The 21,192-nt window shown below is 36.7% G+C and overlaps 1 long non-coding RNA gene across 3 annotated transcripts in view; it reads right to left on the minus strand.

Annotated features, from left to right (window-relative positions):
• Positions 1–2,410: 2,410 nt before the first annotated feature.
• LOC104911382 overlaps positions 2,411–21,192 on the minus strand; it is a 40,020-nt gene continuing 21,238 nt past the window's right edge. For 2 of the 3 annotated variants that reach the window (XR_793891.3, XR_002115906.2), the window contains 2 exons: positions 7,955–8,038; positions 5,054–5,388 (listed from right to left, as the gene is read on the minus strand). This is a non-coding gene — a long non-coding RNA (uncharacterized LOC104911382). Of the gene's footprint in view, positions 4,648–5,053; positions 5,389–7,954; positions 8,039–21,192 lie in introns of those variants that run through there. The other variant, XR_002115901.2, reaches the window with a different exon arrangement.

Genomic DNA, 21,192 nt, shown 5'->3' on the forward strand with positions numbered 1-21,192 from the left:
ACTGGAACTGCCATTAAATGTTCACAATATTTCTTTGTCAACATCACTGCTCTTTTTTGCTTGTGACTTTTTTTCCCTTAATGATGTTATTGAACTATAGAATCCCCTGATTTTCTCACAGATTTAAAATGGACAGCTTTTCAATATTCGATAGTACAGGGAGATTTTTAGAAGGTTGAATTTTTTTGTTTGTTTAATTTCTTTTTAATTGCTGCAAAACTGAGAATCACCAAAATCTATCCGTATATAGTATTTAGAGAAAAGAAGCAAAGAACTCCTTTATTCTTCTTTCCAGTAAAAGCACAGGCTCTTGAAAATAAATGGCAAAATTTCAATAGGCTTAACTTCAAACTGCTTTTATTAGCTATAGAAAATTTGTACTTGGGGAAAATAAAAGAAAGCAAAACTTAAGCACTCACTCCTTCACTTTATTAATGAGAATAAAAATGTGTGCACTCTAGCCTTTCACCCAATTGTAGCCCACTGATATTTTATGTAGTGACTGAACACATTCTTATAAGCCTATATAAACTCAGACTTTTGGATGGGAGAGATTTTCCCAGGGAAACTCTGCAAGGAAGGGAAATGATGTCCAGAAAGTGAACTGCGTAAGAGAGTAAGGTTATTCAGTAGCTCTTTCTATTTGTGTCATAGACTTGCAGAAAGCAGATGTAAAAGGCAAAAACTGAGTTCAATGGAAACTTGTGAGATTTCTTATTCAATCCTCCCATTCCAAGCCTTAATAAAGCATTAGTTATCCTGGCAAAATTTGACAGATATTTCAAAGACAGATTTAAAATTTGTACAGTCTCACTATCCATTCTAAGCTGTCGCTATTCTTTCAAGAGTAGAATGGAAACAATATGGGACATTCTTTCTAGTATAATTAAGAAAATTAAATGGACATTTGTGAAAATGTCTGGACACGTATTGTTCACTTATTTAATTTCCACGTATTCCTTTTGTATTCTTTTTTCTTTTTGTATCTTTTCATCAATAATAATTTGTGAATTATTATGGAATACTTGAGATTTTGGGAACTTCTGCAGAAAAATGGATGCTTTATACTCTTAGAGTTAAGGATAAGAACTTCAGATCCCTAGTCGTTTGTTCAGAAACAATAGCTAAATTGTAAGGGGATTGTCTGACAACCATATTAATATTCATGGACACATATATCAGATTGGTATTCATCTTGACACATTCACAGACTCACATGCGCAAAAAGCTTTTTTCTTCTTCATTTTTTTTTTTTTAACTCGTGTGATTTTTATGTGAAATATTATTGAATTTTACAGGAAAGTACAAAAGTTTTTCAATGAAAATATATTATTTGCATATTTTCTGTTGAAGTAGTGTTTTGTATTTGTTCACAGCCATGTGAGTTCACACTACAAAGTACAGTTTTTACTCCTGCTTGATCACAAGTTTTTAGAACTTAAATCTGGAATAGAATGAATTTTTTCCTGGACCTTGTCTAAAGCAACCTGTCCTGGGAATTCCACTTACTGGAGTGAGAAAAGAATATTTAACACTATTACTAATGCTTGTGTTCACAGTTAAGGACATTTTTATAACATGATGTGTGCAAACACTGAAATCAGGAATCCAGTTCAAACGTAATTAATTAATCAGTATATAGCATGAACATCTAACATAGGAATCTGAGGAAGAGTAAAAGGTAGAACATTCTCTATGTCATTTTCAAGAAGATGATGACATGATTAAACTATGCAGAAATCAAAGTATAAGAAAGAAAATGTTAAGTATTTTATGAAAAAAATCATTCTTTTTTTCCTTTTTTTTTCCCCCAAACACACAATGCTTTATAGCTGTCTACAGTTCTCTTTGATCTGTGTCGATTTTTTTTTTTGGGTTGGGTAAGGTTTCTTTTCAGCAGTCCTTGTTAAGTTCAGATTTATAAGTGGAGTACTGTTGGTCCTATTGTTGGCCGTTGCTTTTACCTAGCTTTGCACAAGCCTGCTGGCATTTTTTTGTTGTTGTTGTTTTGTTTTTTTGCTATGTTTCATCAGCTGTAGCAATCTGTATAAACTCCTTGAACTTTACACACCACTATCTCAAAGAACCTGTGAAAGAATTCCTTAAATTGAGCCTGAAGTTCAGATGGTTTCTCTGTGTCATGTGAGAGACCATTTTACCATTCAAAAGTCTTTTCTATTACACTGGAATATTCTCAAGGTCTACGATAAGATTGTTCCTCTCATTTCCACTAATACGTTGTACTGAATACAGCAGACAACTAGTCTTAAAAGTGAGTTTCAGAGAATATCACTACTCCCTAGTGGAATCAGGAGTACTATTTTTTTATTGTCAGACACAATGACAAATCATATTTCCCCAGTCTCTTTTCTCTACTGAATTCTTATATCACTTTTTTTCCCCATGTATTTCATAAATTTTTACTTTCTGGTAAGTCTTTCAGGTGACATTTTATCAGCTGCCATTCTATCAGTTTGATAACATATCCCATACCTTTCACTTCCTTCTTTCACGTATTTCTATGATGGTAATTTGTTTGTTTTTTTTAAACAAGCTAAATGTTAATAATATAATTGTAGAAGGCAAAGGATACTTCAGTAGCAGAAACCTTGAGAGTATGATCAACAAATTGGAATACATTTCTTGCACATTCAAAGTTTTTATTTGTACCAAGTTACTGCAAGTTGTAGATAAACTCATGAAAGAAATCTTCTGACACAACATCCTGCTCATTTCATGACCAGGATTTCAACTTGGCTGGTCACCACATGCCCGCTACACTGCTCTTTCACTCACAAGACCACAAAAAGGGGGAGGAAACATCATGAAAAAAACTGTGAACTGAAATGATGAAAAAAACAGTCACTGAAATGTGACTGAAAGGGGTCATATTTACCATCATGAGCAAACTAATTGGTAAAAAAGCTCATCTTCAGTCTTGATTCTTCTACCTCCACCTGCCCTAAGTTGTAAAAGATCATGGGGAATGGGAACTGTGGCCAGTTCATGACACCTTTTCTGCCTCCTGTTCCCCTTTACACTCATCCAGATCTCCAGCATGGAAGTGCCTATATAATATAATGATATAATAAGCATCCTTCCCATATTGGGCTGCAATTCCAACATGGAGTGCAGTCTTTCAGGAACAGATTGCTCCTACGTTGATACTCCATGGGCCCTAGTTCCTACTAGGAAACCAGCTCCAGCTTGGGCTCCTTTCCACAGGTTGCAACTCCAGCCCAGAACCTGTAGGGGCTCTCCACAGTCTGCATCATCCTCCAGCACACATCCACTGCTACACCTTGATCTCCTCCATGCTGCACCTGGAGATCTGCTCCCTGTGGTGCCCATGGACTGCAAAGGGACAGCCTGCTCCTCTATGGACCTCTCCTGAGATGCAGGGAGCTTCTGCTTGGTGACTAAATGTCCTAATTTCATCCAGGATTGAGTTGTTTTCTTTGGAGTGTCTTGTATGATGCTGTGAATGAGAGAGACATAGTTGAATGAGAGAAGTGGCCAGTACTCTACCTCTACACGGACTCCTGGATGGTGGTAAATGCCCCATGGGGATGGTTATAGTAATGGAAGCAGAGCAACAGGAAGTGCAGAGACAAATCCATCCAGGCTGCTTTACTATGGAAAGATGTTGCTGCCATGGTAGAGAACACAGTTGCAAGTTGATGACTTAAATTGCCCAAAGGGATATTCCATACCATATGACATCAAATGGGAGAGTTTTGAAGAGGGGTGGGAGTTCATGTCTTTCTCTTCTGTTGCTCCATGTTCAGCTGCTCATTGGTTATGTGTGCATTATTATCCTTTTCCATGTATCTATCTTAGTAAATAGTTTTATCTCAACCAATTAGTTCTTTTTTTTCTTCTTCTTCTTCTTTTTTTTCTTTTCTTTTTTTTTCTTTTTTAATTCTTTCCCCACTGGGAAGGGGAGGAGTGAATGAACGTCTGTGTAGTGCTGAGCCAGCTGTCAGGTTAAACCACAACACTGGAGCACCTCCAGCCCTCCTGCATTGACCTTGGTGCCTGCAGGGCTGTTTCTCATTTCTCACTGCTCTCTCCCATCTGCTTTTGTGCAATATGTTTTTCCCTTTCTTAAATCTGGTCTCCCAGAGCACACCCAGCATTGCTCTGCCCAGTGCTAGGTCTCTTTTGGAGCAGCTGGAGCTGTCTTTGATTTGACATGGACCAATGTTGGGCTCTGCTCACAGAGGCTTCCACAGCAGCCCCCTTAATACCAGAACCTTGCCATATAATGGATTTTCATCCAAATGCTAAATCTAAATGCTGAATGAGAGGTAGGTTCACACAAGGCTGAGAGTAGCCACAATGCCCAGAAGAAAAAGTTATGTTGTGCCACTCTGAGCTTTCTTTTTCGTCACTGATCAGTGTGATCAGAGACACTTTTGCCACCTTGGCATGTCAGTATGTGTACACTCATCTGAACTCAGTTTGTCTTCAAAGGGATTAGAACTCCAGCTTCTGCTTAGCTTTTTACTTTTTTTTTTAATCATTATTCTTATTTTTTATTTTTATTGTCATGTAGAGATAAGAGGTTGTCTGTACCACTCAGAACTGTTCAGCAGCCTGCCGAGATCACAAATACTGTCCTCTCTCTTGGAAGATATAAATTTCCTAAAAAGTTAGTATAGAAAGGAACCTTTATTTATTTTTTGAAAAGACAAATGTTGAACTGAGGATTGTGTGAAGCAGGAGAGGCAGACAACATTAAGCAACAAAATAACCAACAAACTCCATACAGATTACTTGCAAAGAAAACAAAGGCAAACACACTAAGAGGTAGAGACAGATCGAAAAGAAGAGACTTCCTTGCTAATACTGAGCCAGTTTTAGATATTTTTACTACCTTGTCTAACATCTTTCCTCTGCAGGACTGCTAATGTAGCAATAACAATGTTTCAGGATCCTTCTATTTGATCGTTACAGGGTTGTTTAAAAGAGAAGGGCAATTAAACAAAAACATTCTCAGTTATATTAATACAACTATTCTTGTCCAATAATCTTAGTTAAGCCAGCTAAATGATTTCACAGCTATGTATTGGCTCTTTGATAAAAACAGAGAAAGTCTGCTTCCTAAAATTAATGCATCTAGAAACCAATGTATTTAGCTGAAACCAGGCAAATTGCCATCAGATACTGCATAAATTCTTCTCCCAAGAAGGTCTTTGAATTGCAGTGTGTAGTTTTCAGGTGGTAATCTTAATCTCCAGAGGTTGCTAATCATGGTGTATCATGGGCACACAGGCATCCTCAGGGTGACTGCAAGACTCATTCACAAGACTTACAGAAAAAGCAGAGACACAGGGTGGCAAACAGCACAAGCAGTCAGGAGCAGTTTTCTGGTATTCAGTAGAGCTGAAAGAAGGGGAGGCAGAGTTGATGAATGGGTAAGAAATGCAAGTTGCTGACATCTGAAAGTGAAGACTGCAAGTTGACTCTGAGTCATACTGCATTTCCTTTTCCTGTATCATGGCCTACACACTGTAACAGTGTTGAATTGAAATGAAATGAAATATTAAAAACAATTATAAAGACCAAGTATATGAATTTCTCACTTCTTATGAAAGAAAAAGCCTTAAGTATGCAAGAAAAAAAATACAGCACAAAACCTCTGAATTTCTGTTTTAAATTTCAGTTACTTCTGGAAGAATCAGTTACAGTGCCCTTTCCCATGCATTGCTGTAACAATGTCAAATGAATTCAATGGGATAACTATTGCAATATGGCACTATCAGGAATGAGTCAGTGCAGAACTAGTGGATCCTGACTAGTTTGCAACCAACATCAAGGAAATGCCACAGGCAGGTCAGCTGCAAATTCATTCTGAAGTATCTGGCAGTGTGGCTTTGACCAAGACAGAAGTCCCTAAGTATTGTAAAGATATTTTCTTATGTGACAAAAAGTACCCTGCGGTACGAGTAGTCTAGCAGCAGCACCAGTAGAAAAAATGCAATTCCCTGAAAAAAAAACACCCCACTCCAGTTTGAACATTAAATTTTAGAGAGACAAGCTTTCATTTTTTTCTTGTTACAGAAAAAAGAGTGAGTTAAAAAGAAAGAAAGAAAGAAAGGAAGGAAGGAAGGAAGGAAGAAAGAAAGAAAGAAAAGAACAAGTGGAGAAAGAGAATAGACAATTTTAAAATTATGTAAAAATAATCAAGTAGATGTGCTTCCAGGCTTGTACTCTCAGCTAAGAATGATTTACATCCAGATTACAAAGACACTGACAATAGGGCTTAACAATGACAGTGCATGCATAACCCTAACCACAGCGGTTTGACTGGCATTTCAGTATTACTGTATGCAACTGAGAGCCTTCCAATCAGCCAGAACAGTGGGATCCACTGAGGAATCGTGATCAAGTAGCTATTAGGCCAAGTGGTATTGTCAGAATTTCTCAATTTATGCAGCTTCTTTCAGATATCTGAGTCCTGAAGCTTCCAAATATCTAAAGGGTTCAATATCGAATAGAACATGTATTTAAGGAAAATTGTCCCCCAAATTACTATGCTATTGTCATTTGTTCTTTTCCAGATCACTTAAAGGGTAAAGTGGAGACTATTTTTAAAATTCAATATGAAAAAAATTACAACTGAAGTTTCTTTAGAAAAAAAAGTTCATTAAACCAGCTGCATCTCTCTTTTGTACTCTGCTCAGATGTTAACTTGAATTACAGCTTCTATCTTTCTCATGCATTTTTGTTGTCTGTCATTTGCGTTTTGGGAAACTTAGCACAGTTTTAGATTTGAACTGATTTATACTCCTTTGGCCAAGCCTGAGGCCTTCCAAACTCTTCTGGAAAAATACCACATTCACAATCACTCTGGCAAGGTTCTGCTTGGATTCTTTTCAAGTAACACAAAAGCTATGCAGCATGTTATTTAATACCTTATCCTTTTCTCATTGAAGTCTGCTGCAGAGCTCCAATTGACTTTGCTGGGAGCAAAAAAAGAACCCCAAATGCCAAACTGATTTGGCTACTGCTTTAATAAGGGGATTTTGCAGCATGTGGTATAATCAGTCTTTGTACAAGCTCAGCACTGGGAAAACTATGCACCCTGACAATCTGCTTTTCCCATGATCTGCTGGCCAATTTTTGCCTGCCAGTGCATCCAGGAAGAAGTCTACACTCAATTTGTTTGTCTGCAGAACTGCAAGTGCTTAGGACCACAGAGAGGAAATGACTCTTGGATCCCAGAAAAGCAAGTGTCTAACATGAGAGTAAGTGAGCATTCTAAACACAAGATTTTGCATTTCTTATTTTTACACGCGTAGAAGCTTGTTATGATATTTTGCCCAAATATTAAGGGAAACGAACTGAGCAGTTTTTACAACTCAGATTAAAATTGCATTGTACAAGCTGCAGCTGCATTGGGCAGATGAGAGTCATAAGCTCTTAATGTAGAAAGGAATTATATTTTGCTATAAAGGCAAAAAGAGAGGGAGCACCACTTGCAGTGATAAGCTATTGCATTGCAGCATTGTGGTCATGAAGGATATGCCATCAGTAATAGAAATCTTGTCTGTAGAAGGTATTATATCATTTGTCTTGTTTTCCTTATTAACTTCATGCAAATATGAAATCAGAGACTGCTGATCCAGAGCCACAAGGGCACATCACTTTCCCAAATGTGTAATAAAACCCACTTTAATTAATTTTGTTTTCCATCTTCTAAAGACAAGACGAAAAAGTTAGAAAAATGTAGGTACCTCCAGTTAAAGAGGCATTTACATGTGTTCAGGGAGCAATGAAACCTGATAATCATTACTTTGGTGAGCCTGAATCAGCCATAAGCTGTGCTATGCTTGCTCATATATAACTGCAAGCTGTATTAACTAGGGGCAATGGGGAAGTGTGACAGCTACAAGTAGTGCTGACTGGGAGGGAGCAACAGAAAACTGTGGATTTGGGATCCACTCACCACATTTTAAAGTAACTACTCTTCAGTTCTTCAGTGAAGACACTTCAGGCTGTTCTTCCCTTTAGTGGATTCACTTTGCCTCTCCTTCAGAGAAAACAGTAAATTTTTTTTTTAGGGACTTTTGTTTTAGGGTTTTTAGGGACTGTTTTGTTCTATTAACAAACAAATGATAAGGAAATGTCACAAAAGAAAATAAGTGAATATCCGCAGGCTCTGTTGCTGCCAGGATGCCAGTCACAATTGCAAGAAGGGTGATACTATTGGTAATCATGTAGAGACAGGGGAACAGTAAAACAAAGTGACAGTGAGTAGAAGAGGAAATATAGAAAGGGAGACTCATGGGGAAAAAAAAATAATTAACAATTTTTAAATACCTATTAGTAAGGGACTTTACTGCTGGTTAATATTTTTACTTGCATATTCACATGGCTGTTGACTGACATTTATATATACACAAAATACACCTTTCATTAATGTATTTGAAGTTTCCTAAACTCAGTAGTCACATACATCATTTCAAAATGAGAAAAATGTTATAGAAGGGATCATTAGCTTCATTCTTGAAATGATGTTATAGTTTTCTTTTATTATTTTCTTTTATTATTGAGGACTTAATGCTTCAGTCGCTTCAGCTACTTCCAAGTCTTAATCTCCAAGCAGAACAGCATAAAGTGCAGCTACGGTGGTTTTGCATAGAACTGAAGCTATATTATCATCTGGTCCATCTCTCAGATCAACTGAATAAGATAAAATGGAAGAAAAAAAGAGAAGATTGAAAGGAATAGCACTGGCTGTTTAGTCATGCGGTTTGAATGTAACACTATTTGTTCACTAATTACCAGTTTAAAAGCGAGTGTAAGTAGATAAAAAGTGATCGGACTTATTGATTTTCACACTGAAGCATGGTGGGAAGAGGGAGTAGTTAAATTCCCCAATTCAATAAGAATCAACATTTCTCGTATGGAACAAATTTAATTATTGAAATAGTTAAATAAATCAGGAAGATAACAGATAGCATTAGATGCCGACTTCAAGAGAATTTATAGCTAAGGATGTGAGTGAAAACGTCCAGGGCTGTGTCTCCATGTTAATGAAGTCAGTGTTACTGAGTGTTTCTGTCCACCTTTGAATGGTGCCTTTCAAAAATATCTCTAAATACAAGTAGATTATCACACACCTGAAACACTAGAGAATGTGAAGTTAAAAGGAGGATACTCAAACAAAGGTCTAAATGGTCACTGTGTGCTAGGCAAGTTCCTATGATAAGTTTCACACCCTTATTCTTGTGATGTTTCCTAGGGACTTCACTGGCAATATATGTGAAGCAAGGCTGACTATGTGTAAGAATTGCAAAGTATGTCATGTAGTAATTAGAAACAATATTTTCTATCTCCCCATATCCAGATATAATATTTTAGCATATTCTGAACAGGAGTGCATTTGGCAATGCACACAGGCTGTTTGAAACGTCTCAACAAGTCTCCAGTACAGAGACTGAGAGATGATAAAAATCTCCCACAAAATTATTTATCTGTACTGCACAGACTGAAGAAAGCTTTGTCCTTTTTATTTGGGACAGTTTAATCAGATGTCTTTGAATATGCTGGGTAGAATAAAGTAAGCTTAATAAACATGCACTGGCTGAAAACTTCTTTGTAATAGCTCAATATTTGTTTCCCTTTCTTTTCTTAATGCCTTTGAAAGAAACCATTTGAAGCTCCATGGTGTCTGAACTTCTCCTGCACTGAAGTGCGTACAGAGATGAGAAGAAAAGCCAAGCTGACTATTGTGATCATGCTTTTCTTTTTGGTTTGAGAGATAAGGCTCCACAGAAATCTGCCTTGTGGTACTGAATTTAAGAAGATGAGCAAGGCAATGGCTTGAAACTTCAGGCTTTCAATAATGCTCCTATATTTATATGAAGATACAATAATAGTAAGGAAAAAGCCTCTGCCCCAGTAAAAAATGGAGGAACTAATCCTCCACCATTGAGTACAATGGGAGTTTTGTTATTTACTTCAGTGGAATCAGAACATATTATAGAGAATAACATCCTCAGTTCAGCACACACAGAAACGAAGGTTAAAAAGACACTCATCATCAGTGCCCCCAATACTCAGATTCTGAGATTTGTCAGTTTATATCACTTTTCTCTTTGTCTCCACAGTTTAAAAGACAGGCTATGTTTTTTGGTTTTGTTTTTTTTAGATTATTTATTTTTCAAATGAATCAATGATTTGCTTATGCTTAGTATGTCACTCCTGAGAACTGCTTCACCAAGGCAGGTAGTTTTACCTGCATAAAAAAATTGTGTAACTTATATAGATGTACATTTATGCACTGCATATCTACACATAAGTTTTATTTTTATGTATTTCTATATCTATACATAAATTACATGCTGGAAGTGGAATTGTTTTATATGTTTTAGCTGTCATTTAAGTTTTCTAGTCTATGATACAATCACAGTCACCATTGTATAAAAAAAATATTCTAATTACAAGCTACTTTTCACATCTAAATGAATATTTTAACAATTTAATCATTCATAAAATATGTAACCAGACAATGATTCAGCATCAGTTTCTTTTCTACAATGTTTCAATGACTTTGGTCATAATGAGGAAAGGAAAACAGACTAGAAAGGATTAATCTGCAAAATACAACAGTTCAACCTCCTTTACAAAGGATTTTTCAGTCTTGTCTGTGTGCCATTTTAATAATTCAACCTAAGAAAATTAACACAATTTTACTAAACAGTAGATAATTTAAAAATCATCTCTATGAGCATTCTACTAACTTTCTGTTACCACAGCGAGTCATTCTTTTGCAGTTCAATATTTCTTAACAAAGTTACAATAGGAGTATGAATGTAATAGAAATAGAAAGTGACTGTATGTTATTTCCATATTTTTAAACGAGGCTGCTTTTCTTTAGCTACATCTTATGATTTTTTACTTGAAGATGCATTTCCTGAAATATAGACAATGATTTAAAGAAAACAAAAAAATATTTTAACAGAAAAAGTAGTTGGGCTCTGGAGCTGTGAGCTTTGAGAGTTTCTGACTCTGTGTGCTTTGAGAGTTTGAGGGGCATTGTTTTAGATGATGTCCAAAGATCCTTGCCAACCTTGGCTACTCTGTGATGTTAAAAATGTGTGGTTTATTCCAGAACCCAACTCCCAAATGGTTGTTGTATATACAGGAAAATAAAATAAGCATTCCCTTGTATCATCTGCAAGAGCATATAACCTTTTGTTTTGCTTAAAGGAGACATAAGAAAGTTGCTACAGTGGTTGTGAATAAATCACATGTATTGTATACAGAACTAATGCAAATAAGAACTGGACTTATAATTTTAAAATGTGAACAAAATGGGAGTGAATTCTACTTGTTACTGACAGATTTCTTGTCTGATTGAAGTTGCTTTCTGTAGTCTGTTCAAGTCTTGTTTCTTCATGAACCATGCAAATGTGGTTTGACTTCTGTGCACAAGATCCCAATATCCACAAGGCAAATAACACACCACCCTATAAACAATCATCTCATTACAATTGGTTATTATCAGAGGAGAATGGTGTAAGAATATATTTATGTTACAATCTGAAGGTTTGATATACAGAGTTCTTAATCCTGGGTTTGTTTGATGCAGAATCACATGCAGGCACAGATTTTATCTCAGTTAAGTATAAGACAATTTCTGTTAAATTAGCCAGACCACACAAAAACAGAAGTTATGCTTCTTTTATGTTCAGTGTGGAACTAAAAATAGTACCTGAATTGTGACAGAATTAAAGCAGTATGGACAGACACTTAGTCTCACACAGGTTTATCTGATAAAAAGTAAGCATTTTCTTGTTAACAACTCAGAATAAACAAACTGAACTCTTATCAACTAAATACTCATGCAGTATGTGTTTTAATCTTGGACACTAATATTTACTTATTTTTCTTATTACTTATTTTACTGCCAAACTCCATTCAATTTGTGGATTGCAGACACAATCCAGAGCAGACTATGCTGCCCAAGAGGATGAAGAGTAGGGATAAAAGGTCTGAGTTGTACCTTCTGGGTTACACAATTATCAGCAATCATCTCAAACAAGCTTCCTCAGGCTACCATCATGTTCTGGATTAGCCTGTTCTGCATCAAAATCTATGGATTGGAACAAGCTGCCCAGGGAAGTGGTGGAGTCACCGTGCCTGGAGGCATTCTTGATGTGGCACTTATGAACATAGTTTAGTGGGCATGGTGGTGACGAATAAGATTAACTTAGAGGTCTTTTCTGACCACAATGAATCTATGTTTCTATGATTTCTCTACTGTTTATTTTCAGGGCTGAGGGCACAGTCAGATCTCCCTGTCCCTGCCACTCCTTGGGTTATCTGCACCCTGGCCCAGGACCCCATTTCAGGCCGTCAGCTCCTGCTGCATTGAGGCCACAGGATGGCTGATCTCCAGCTCCCCACCGCCCTGCCTTGCCCACCAATGGGCCTCACCCAGCCTGGCCCACTCAGAGGTCCACGTCCCAGAGTAGTGTCAACTCATTCCTGTTCTCAATGCTTGGGGCATCCCAGTGCCCTCAACAGCCCTGTTCCTGGCTGGGGATGGGAAAGGACCTGACTGCCCTGGAGGTCTCTGAAACCTGTTAAACAGCAATGCAAACACGTTTCTCTCCCTGTTTATTAACTGCTAACTTCTTGTTATTCCTTATTTGTGGCCAGCAAAGATACACAGCATTATTCCTTTGTCATGCCTGGATGACAAGCTGCAAAAGAACAAACATTTTCATTTAATAAAAAGAGAAAAACAAATAGTAAATATGTCCTTCTTGCATACGAATAATGGTTTTTGGCATACAAATTTTCACTGCTTTCATGGAGAACAACCTAACCCGAAGCAGTCACGTAAATAGAAAGCCACTGTGAATATAAGCTAAAAGAAGTACAAGGACGAATAACCTATGTCTGAAACTGAACAATGTCTGACGTACAAACAGCAGCTCCCCAAGGCCAGCCCCTCGCCTGCAGGTGACTGCTGCTGTTCTGTAAGACAAGCTTGTACACGACATATTGAGCACACCACTGCAGGTTTTCAAGCCTTGCCTACGCTGACAGAATTGCTTTCTGTACCTACAATGAAAGAAAGTATATTTTGACTGACAAAATGTGTAAGAGGTTCAGTACGCAATAAATGTCCTTTACTTCCATCCTCACTGACATTTTACAGACAGAAGTTTTGGAAAAAGACTCCTTTTAAAAAAGGAATATCCAGTGAGTATTTACAGTGTTTACTAAGTTACTAAGTTTATTTTATAATGTTTTTAATGAGTCTACAGAAAACACTCATGTTTTCAGCAAGGCAAATATATCATATGGTACACAGAATTTATTATCACTGAAAATGATGAAGAAATTCCAACCTGAAAGAAGCATTCATTTATTTGCAAGTGAAGGCAAGAATTCAGTTTTAGACATGTTTCTACTATCCTCTAGTGGAAATAGGTAGCAATAACACTTATTTACTGAAATGAAAGATAGTAAAGATATATTTTGGTACCTTCTGTAATTTCATATGAAGCTAAAATTAAAATTGAATTAAAAGATCTTATAAGTATTTTACAAGAAAAAAAAAAGCAAAAAAATAAACAACAGAATAGTGGCTTATTTTGTTTCAGCTTTCTTAAGTAACCAAGAAAAAAACAATAGATATAAATTCTTTCCAGCTAATTGGAGAGAAATATTCTCAAAGATATACATTTTCATTATTTTATTTTAATATCATATATATATTTATTTGTATTTTGTAAGAATTGGAAGCATGTTATTAAAATATTATTAATCTAATTTGTTTATTAGATCACCTAATGATATTCACTGCAATTGTTTTTCAGCAGAATCTTTAATATCCCTTGGGAACACACGCTAAAATTAGAGACTATCAAAGGAAGGGATTTTTATTAAGATGAAAATTATTGAAGAATTAGCTTCAACTATCATTGTTCAGCAAAATCTTTTCTTCTCCAGCATAATATCATAAATAGATGATTAAATCTAACTAGACTCTTGGCAGTTAAGAGCAAACTGAAACTTTAAACATATTGCTTATTGTCACTGACTCAGGAACAATATGCTATATTTATGATGAACAACAAATATCTGAAATTCTTAAAATCCAATTTAAGACTAACTAGAGTGAAGGAAATAATTTTGTTTTGATTTGAGATCATAATGCTTCCAGCAATCATTGCTATATTGATTACACTGGGAAACATACAACTATCTGACCACAAGTCACTGACAAAAAGAAAAAAAACAACATGCATTTTACTTATATTTACATATTTCAGCTTGATAGTGGGCAATCATTTTAAATGAAAGAATAACTTTCATGCAATTAGTTGTCAGTTTTCAAGGTAAGATTTCAAATAAACCGAAGATAACAGTTTTGGTGTTGTGGCCCTATCTATGTATTATTGGTCAGGATGTCCCTCCTTCTCTTACCTGAGAAATAATGAAGAAAGTCTCCATCAAGATTTTCTAAAGATGTTCGTAAGATGGCAGAAACGACTTAAAAGCTCACTACTGTTGCATAGTTTGGCTCAATAGTAGATACACTAAAATAATTACTTTTAAGATATAATTTACTGTTTTTATCTGGCTTAGTGAGCAGAGCCAGTTCTTTCAGGAATCTAATGTAAGAGATTATTCTTTTATGCCATTGCCTCAAAGCTTGCTGAAGAACAAATCCAAACAAGTCCTTGACCAGGGTTGAGAAATACTTTGTCTGGAGAATACTGATGGACAAGTCCTGGGCAAGGGTTGAGAAATTCTTTGTCTGAGGGACACAGATGGACAAGGCCAGCGGCAATGAGAGAGAGGTAAGTCACAGATTAATGGCCAGGAAGCAGTCTTTTGTGTGGGCTTATCTTGAGGAAGGTGGCCATCTCAGAAGGTGCTGCACATGACTTTTACCCAAGTGCCCAGGAATGCCACGATGGCAGAAGAAGAAGGATAAAAAAGAAACCTACAGCCCTGAGGTTTAGGCTTTCTGGCAACAGATTCTCCATGAAGAAGGGGTATTTCTGACATGAGAAGCCTCACTTCCTGCCCCTCTCCCTCCTGGACCTACTCTGTCACTGCACCTTCTTGCTGCCTAAGACCGGCCATGCTGCTGTTGCTCTCCCCAAAAAGGTTTCTGACAACACATTCCTCACAATGTGATGCCTGCATGCTGAAGAACAAAGATGTCTGCCATCAGATCCCTCACTACAGAATGCCTGCATGCTGACGGACTCTCCTGGACCTGTTACCTGAGTCCCGCTGCTTCCTCCAGGACTTATCCTGCAGCTTCTTCCTGCTACCTGCTTGCTGCCCAAAGCCAGGCACGCTGCTGCTGCTCTCCCCCTGTGCTTTTCTCTCAGGCCATCAGAACAGCGTGCAATGGGACCGCTGCTGGATCCTGGTGGTGATTATCCCCGATTTACGCAATTCTTGCTTCTTGCCTATCTTTTCTATTGCCTGGCTTCCCTTCCCCATCACCCCAATTCATAATAGTCACCATCCTTCCTTTCCCCATCTCCCTGATTAGGATTTATAGTAAACTGGTCAGACCAACATTTGAACCATTATTTCTTAATCTCAAACCAGGTATACAGATATCAAAGAACCTCTTATCCCCCCTATAAATTGGAGCAAGACACCTAACAAGCATCAGGATTGGTGCCAGGACAGAAAAAGAAGGCTGTACCTAAGAGCAATGTGGAAGACAGTAGTCATACTCTAGGAATGAGATGTTAGATCAGCTGAAATACATTCTTAAATTCACCCTAACAGAGAAATGTCCATCAGCATATATTCACCACCACGTCACTGTTGAACAGTTTACAGTGCAAGATCTAAGAGAGCAGAGATCAATCCTACAGTCTCACCTAATCCATTTGAAGGTCAGTAGAAAAGGGGAAATGTACTGAAGATTTATTTTATGCTATTAAATACAGTTCTGTGAAAGAAATATTGTGATAGAAAATAAAGAAGTAGGTGAGTGATTAAGTTCTTTCAGCACTGGTCAGCAAAACTGCATTAAAATGAACAGCTATATTTGAATTAGTGAAAACCAAGTATGCAGAAATCCAGGGAGCCTTGGAGTTTCTAGAAAAGGTACAACTGTTAATTCATTCAGTTGAGCTCAAGTCATTTAATCTTGGTTATGAGTTCATCACTATAGAAGGTACATGCCTGGAAAATTAAATGAAGGACATACATTATCTGCGGAAGGGCTTGTAAAGACCTCAGCAGAACTAACTCACTGAAACCTGTGAGTACAAATATTTGGAAAGGCATATCATTTTCAGTTAAAAGATATTCAAGGCAATGCAAGTCAGGAAAGAGAGATCACAGGTGGGTTGCTCTATAGTATGAAGATTCCTGTAGAATCACTAGACAGGTAACTATGGTCCATTAATTATTTTAGGCTACAGAAGAGAAACAGAGTGCAATTTCCCAGGCAAAGATATTAGAATTCATTGAGCCATAGGAGAGAATACACAGATTAAGAACAACAAAAGATGGGAGCTCAAAAGGTGGAGCAACACATATTGCAGTAACAACCAACTAATACATCTCTATTTCACAATTTAGCACCTTTGATGTTCTTTAAAGTGTTGGGAGAGCAGATTAGATTAGCCTTCTGGGTGCATCTGTCTTGTGTGACCGACACATAGGAAGTGACTAATCCAACTCATATTGTTTTTTCTCCATAAGAGTGCTGATAAACTCTCCATTAGGACTGAAAGCCCCTCTAGGCTCTGTCAGTCTTGTTGCTATTTAATCCTAAATGAAGTATGTCTTATCAATTCATTCCATGCCATGACCCTGTTCAAGGTTAGATGAGGGTCTAGCTCAAAAACAGCAAGAGGTAGTAAGAAGCATTATTTTTCCTTGACTAAGAAAGCAGTGAAGTACACAGTGGTAACAATCCTTTACTGCAAATATATTCCACAAGATGAGTTCTATTTACTCATCAAGAGAATATTTACTTTTTTCAGTAACATTTTTAAATTATATGAGGCTTTTTCTTTCCTATACTTTTTAAAGATGAGATTAAAGTAAGGATTTTATGTTTTTTGGTAAATCCTGTTTATGGGAAATCTATTTAAATTAATGCCACTCATTTTTCAAAAGTCTTTTAGTGTCAAAGAAGAAAGTGAGTCACGTGACAAAATTATTCTGCATGCTATTATCAGTGGAGATGAGCCAGCTCTCCTACTGTTTGTTAATGCATCTGTCTAGTGAAGAAGGAAAAAAAAGAGAAAAAAAAAGTTCTTATTCTGGGGAACTGATCAGATCACAATAGCTGTTTTGTGTGGGTTTTGATTTTTTTTTCTTTTTTTAAGAATAAAAATTTATTCTTGGGAAATGTGTAACAATACTCCAGCCCCACTTTATGCTTTCCCATCTGGCAATCAGTCTAATTCTTCTCTATATGTGCACTGTACTTCCCGATTATTCAGCTATTGGGTCCAAAAAAAACCACCAACTATAACTGGGGTAAATTAATACATCATCCGTGAAGTATTACAAGGCCAGCAAACTGTCAGATTGTTGCACCTTTGAGAATACTGTCACTTTCTGCTGCAGGGAAAACTGCTATGCATTTTATTTTGTAGATTTCTAAGCTAAATTGTCACTTGAAAACTATGGGATTGTGACCAAAGTTGGCAACAGACTATCATCAGAGGTACCTACTTTGTGCTCAACTATCTTGTACAAATTTGTTGACTTATGTAATAAAAACAAAACAAAACAAAACAAAAGTTGTTTCATTCAAAGCCAAGATAAGTTTCTCTCTATCATTTATGTATCTAAAGATAGAGCCTTGCAAAGGGATGGTGCAACAGATGGCTGCAATCAACAGAAAAGACAGGCAAATCATGAATAGATATACATAGGAAAGAAATAATATATGTTCATACACAAAACATGGTCTTCTAACCTCATTTTCCATCTTTAGATTTGTTTTGATTAAAAAATAAATTACAGGTGAATAAGATTCCTGTTAGTCTCAGGGATAACGGAATGTGTCTATCACTCAGTAATAGAAGAGTAAAAGTCAACATCTGCAGTCCTGTCTGGAAGCAGACTGAGCATAGTCAGGTTTCCACAGTACAATCACTAGCAACAAAACAGGGTTGACACATGGGCCTCAACACTGTTACACCAACATATGTTTCTATTATAATGAACGTTAAGCTCATTTAGAAAAAATATTACATCTATCAAATTGAATGGCCAGCTGAAATCTTGGAAATGGCCTTTGGGGTAGATTTTGACCATTAATTTTACCAGTAAAATATGTATGTATGTTAAATAGATTGAGTGATTTATCCAATGTCTATGTCAGTAGTTATCCTCTTTTCTCCCTTACTCAAGACTGGAATTGAAAATGGAAATATGCGAGGCTGGAAGCACTGAAGCTGTACTGTAAGATCACAAGAGGAAACATACTACAGATTTTTTGCACAGCATTGCACAATGTCAAGTAATCCAAGCAGTAGGCAAATACTACTTTTTATAAAATCACTCTCTAGATACAAGTGAACCTCTATGAAATTATTCATTCTAACATTCTGATCATCTAATCTTCTCTGTAGTAATTATAATAATAGTAGTTACAGATTAGTTTCATAGACTTCAATAGTGGTATCTAATGCTTAAGCTGAGCAGGTGCTTGTACCATTAACATTGTACTGGTATTCTCCCCCTTGCTCCCAGTCTCTTCCTTTGGCCTGGCCATTACACCCAAAGCCCTAATCAGGACTGGTAACACAGTCACACCAAATACTACGAGTCAGTCATCTTAACCCATAAATAGCAAGCACTCTGAAAGTTCCTTGAGGTCTAATCTTAATAACAAGACTGTATATGACCTCCCCAATTCCTTCTAAATATTGTGAAGGTTGAGTGACAATAGTCTTCAGGTGGATTATGAGGAACATTTACCAAAGGTGGCTTAGTGAAATGTCCACCCCTTGAGAGACGGTAAACCTCCAGGGTGGAATGTGTTGGATAATCCATTCCATGATAGTTCCTAAGCAATATAAGACCTGAAAACTTTAGATTGTTAGCAAATACCAGGAAAGCCTGATATGCTAACTGTAAAAAATAAACAACATGGAATGTAGAGCAGAGTGGAAGTCCTATGGCCAAACCCTGTCACTGTGCAGGGATGGGGACTTGGTGATATTTTTGGAACTGCCAAACTGTTTTGTTTCCAGAGATAGTCCTAAGAAAGCAGTTTCCACCTTTCTGACAAAAATATTCTCTGAATAGACATTTCAAAACAAAAGTATGTTTGACTAGAGTCACTTAAGCTCCACCTCGAAGTCAAAAAATGGTATATAAAAGGCTTAAGGTAGAAGGATCTGGGGGAAGATAGCATTGCAGATAAGTCAGAAGGACACCATGGCTACTGGAACCAGTTAGCAGGCTGAACCTCCTTTCCTTCCCCCACAGCGATTTATACTGAGCAGACTTGTACATTTGATCATACCAAGTGCTTCCCCTGGGAAACTTAGAAATCATTATATAGTTATTCCATGACTTAATGCGCTTATGGATGGCCATATTATTCATATTCTTCAGAAATAAAAAATGAGTGCCACTCAGTCATACTCAGTTCTTTGAAACAGAGTTTAGTTAGGCACATTAACATCTACGTATTCTTTGTTATTCACAGGCGTCAAAGGAAAGAACACTTCTACTTAAGATTCAAGTCTGGAAAACTCCTGCTTGTTCAGTTACTGCGCAATTTCCAATTGGTAACTATTACACATAATTTTTAACTTTTCCCCCACATCTCGCTTATCATATACACTCATAAAGTGGCACCTCACTGCCCAGACCAGAGAGAAGTGTAACACCTGAAGTCTTACAGAGATATCAATGTAAAGTCTAATTTTTGGTAGCTATAATATTTTAGAGGAAAATGTAGGCTATGTTTAGGATTTACTTTTTCCTGAAAATTGACATTTAGAAGAATCTTCTCATCTAAGATGTCTTTCATCTTAAAAATTACAAAAATGTCTACTTTTTGGATTTAGCTCTTAAAAAAATTGCTATTTACTTATCTTTGAAAAGTTTCTGAGTGACTGACCCCATGAGCCACAAAGTGAAAAGGGATGCTAGATAAAATAAAATAAAAAAAAAGCTACCTGCCACCTAACCCTCAAATAGTAAAAAACACCAGTCTTATATCATTTCTACCCAAAAGGTCAACTACACTCAGGATGCTAACTGTGTAATCAGTGCTCTCTGATATTTAAAAGTAGTAGACAAAGACCTAATTGTTATACTCTTCATAATGAAATCATGGAAAAGCAATAGTTGAAAAATGATTACAACCAAGCTTTGCTGAACCACTGAAAGTACAATACTCAGCATGTGGAGAGATTAAAGCCTTGTGCAATCAGTGCCTAGAGATCACATGTCATTTCACATCAATTGGCATGATGAATCTTTTACATAACGTGAATCACAGTCTAATTGTGACTTTGATTGCATCTACTGTTGTTCTGATCACACAACTCCAGCACACAGAGGTGGACAGGGAGTTAAGCTATTGTATAGAACTAAAAGAAGGCAGAAAAGCTGTGTAGCATGAAGTAAAAGTGACTACTCACAGGATTTGTGCATATGCACAGGATTTGCAAAGATTTGTTGAGCAATTTAACATCAACATATGTTATACATATATATTGACATTATCAGGAATGGAAATTAGAGACCATCTCTTCCACAAATAGAAATACATAATTTCTCAAATCAGCAGCCTACTGCCAAGAAACTCAGAGTGGAAGCTTTGTTGCCAGTAAAGACACATTTAGGACTACAAACTCTCCATTAGCAGCAATTCAGGCAGAATGCAACTAACCCGAACTCTCACAACAGCTGGCAGAAAGAAATGGTACAATATGTTTCAAAGATATTTCTAAAGATCAGGTTCAGTCATGGATTCATCATAAATCATATTTCAAAACAAGGAAATTGATTCTTTATGGAAAGTGTATCACTTCTATTACCATAAGAGTTGAGATATACAAAATTTGTAATGCATTTATTCCCAGAACCTAATAGAACTATTGTCTTCATTTTGCAAGCGTAACATAGAATACCAGCTAGTTAAGGAACTTGTCCTAAATACTAGTGGAAATTGACAGAATAACAAATAATTTCATTCAG

This window comes from Meleagris gallopavo, chromosome 6 (genome assembly GCF_000146605.3).
Source record: "Meleagris gallopavo isolate NT-WF06-2002-E0010 breed Aviagen turkey brand Nicholas breeding stock chromosome 6, Turkey_5.1, whole genome shotgun sequence".
In the NCBI taxonomy this organism is placed as follows: Eukaryota; Metazoa; Chordata; class Aves; order Galliformes; family Phasianidae; genus Meleagris; species Meleagris gallopavo.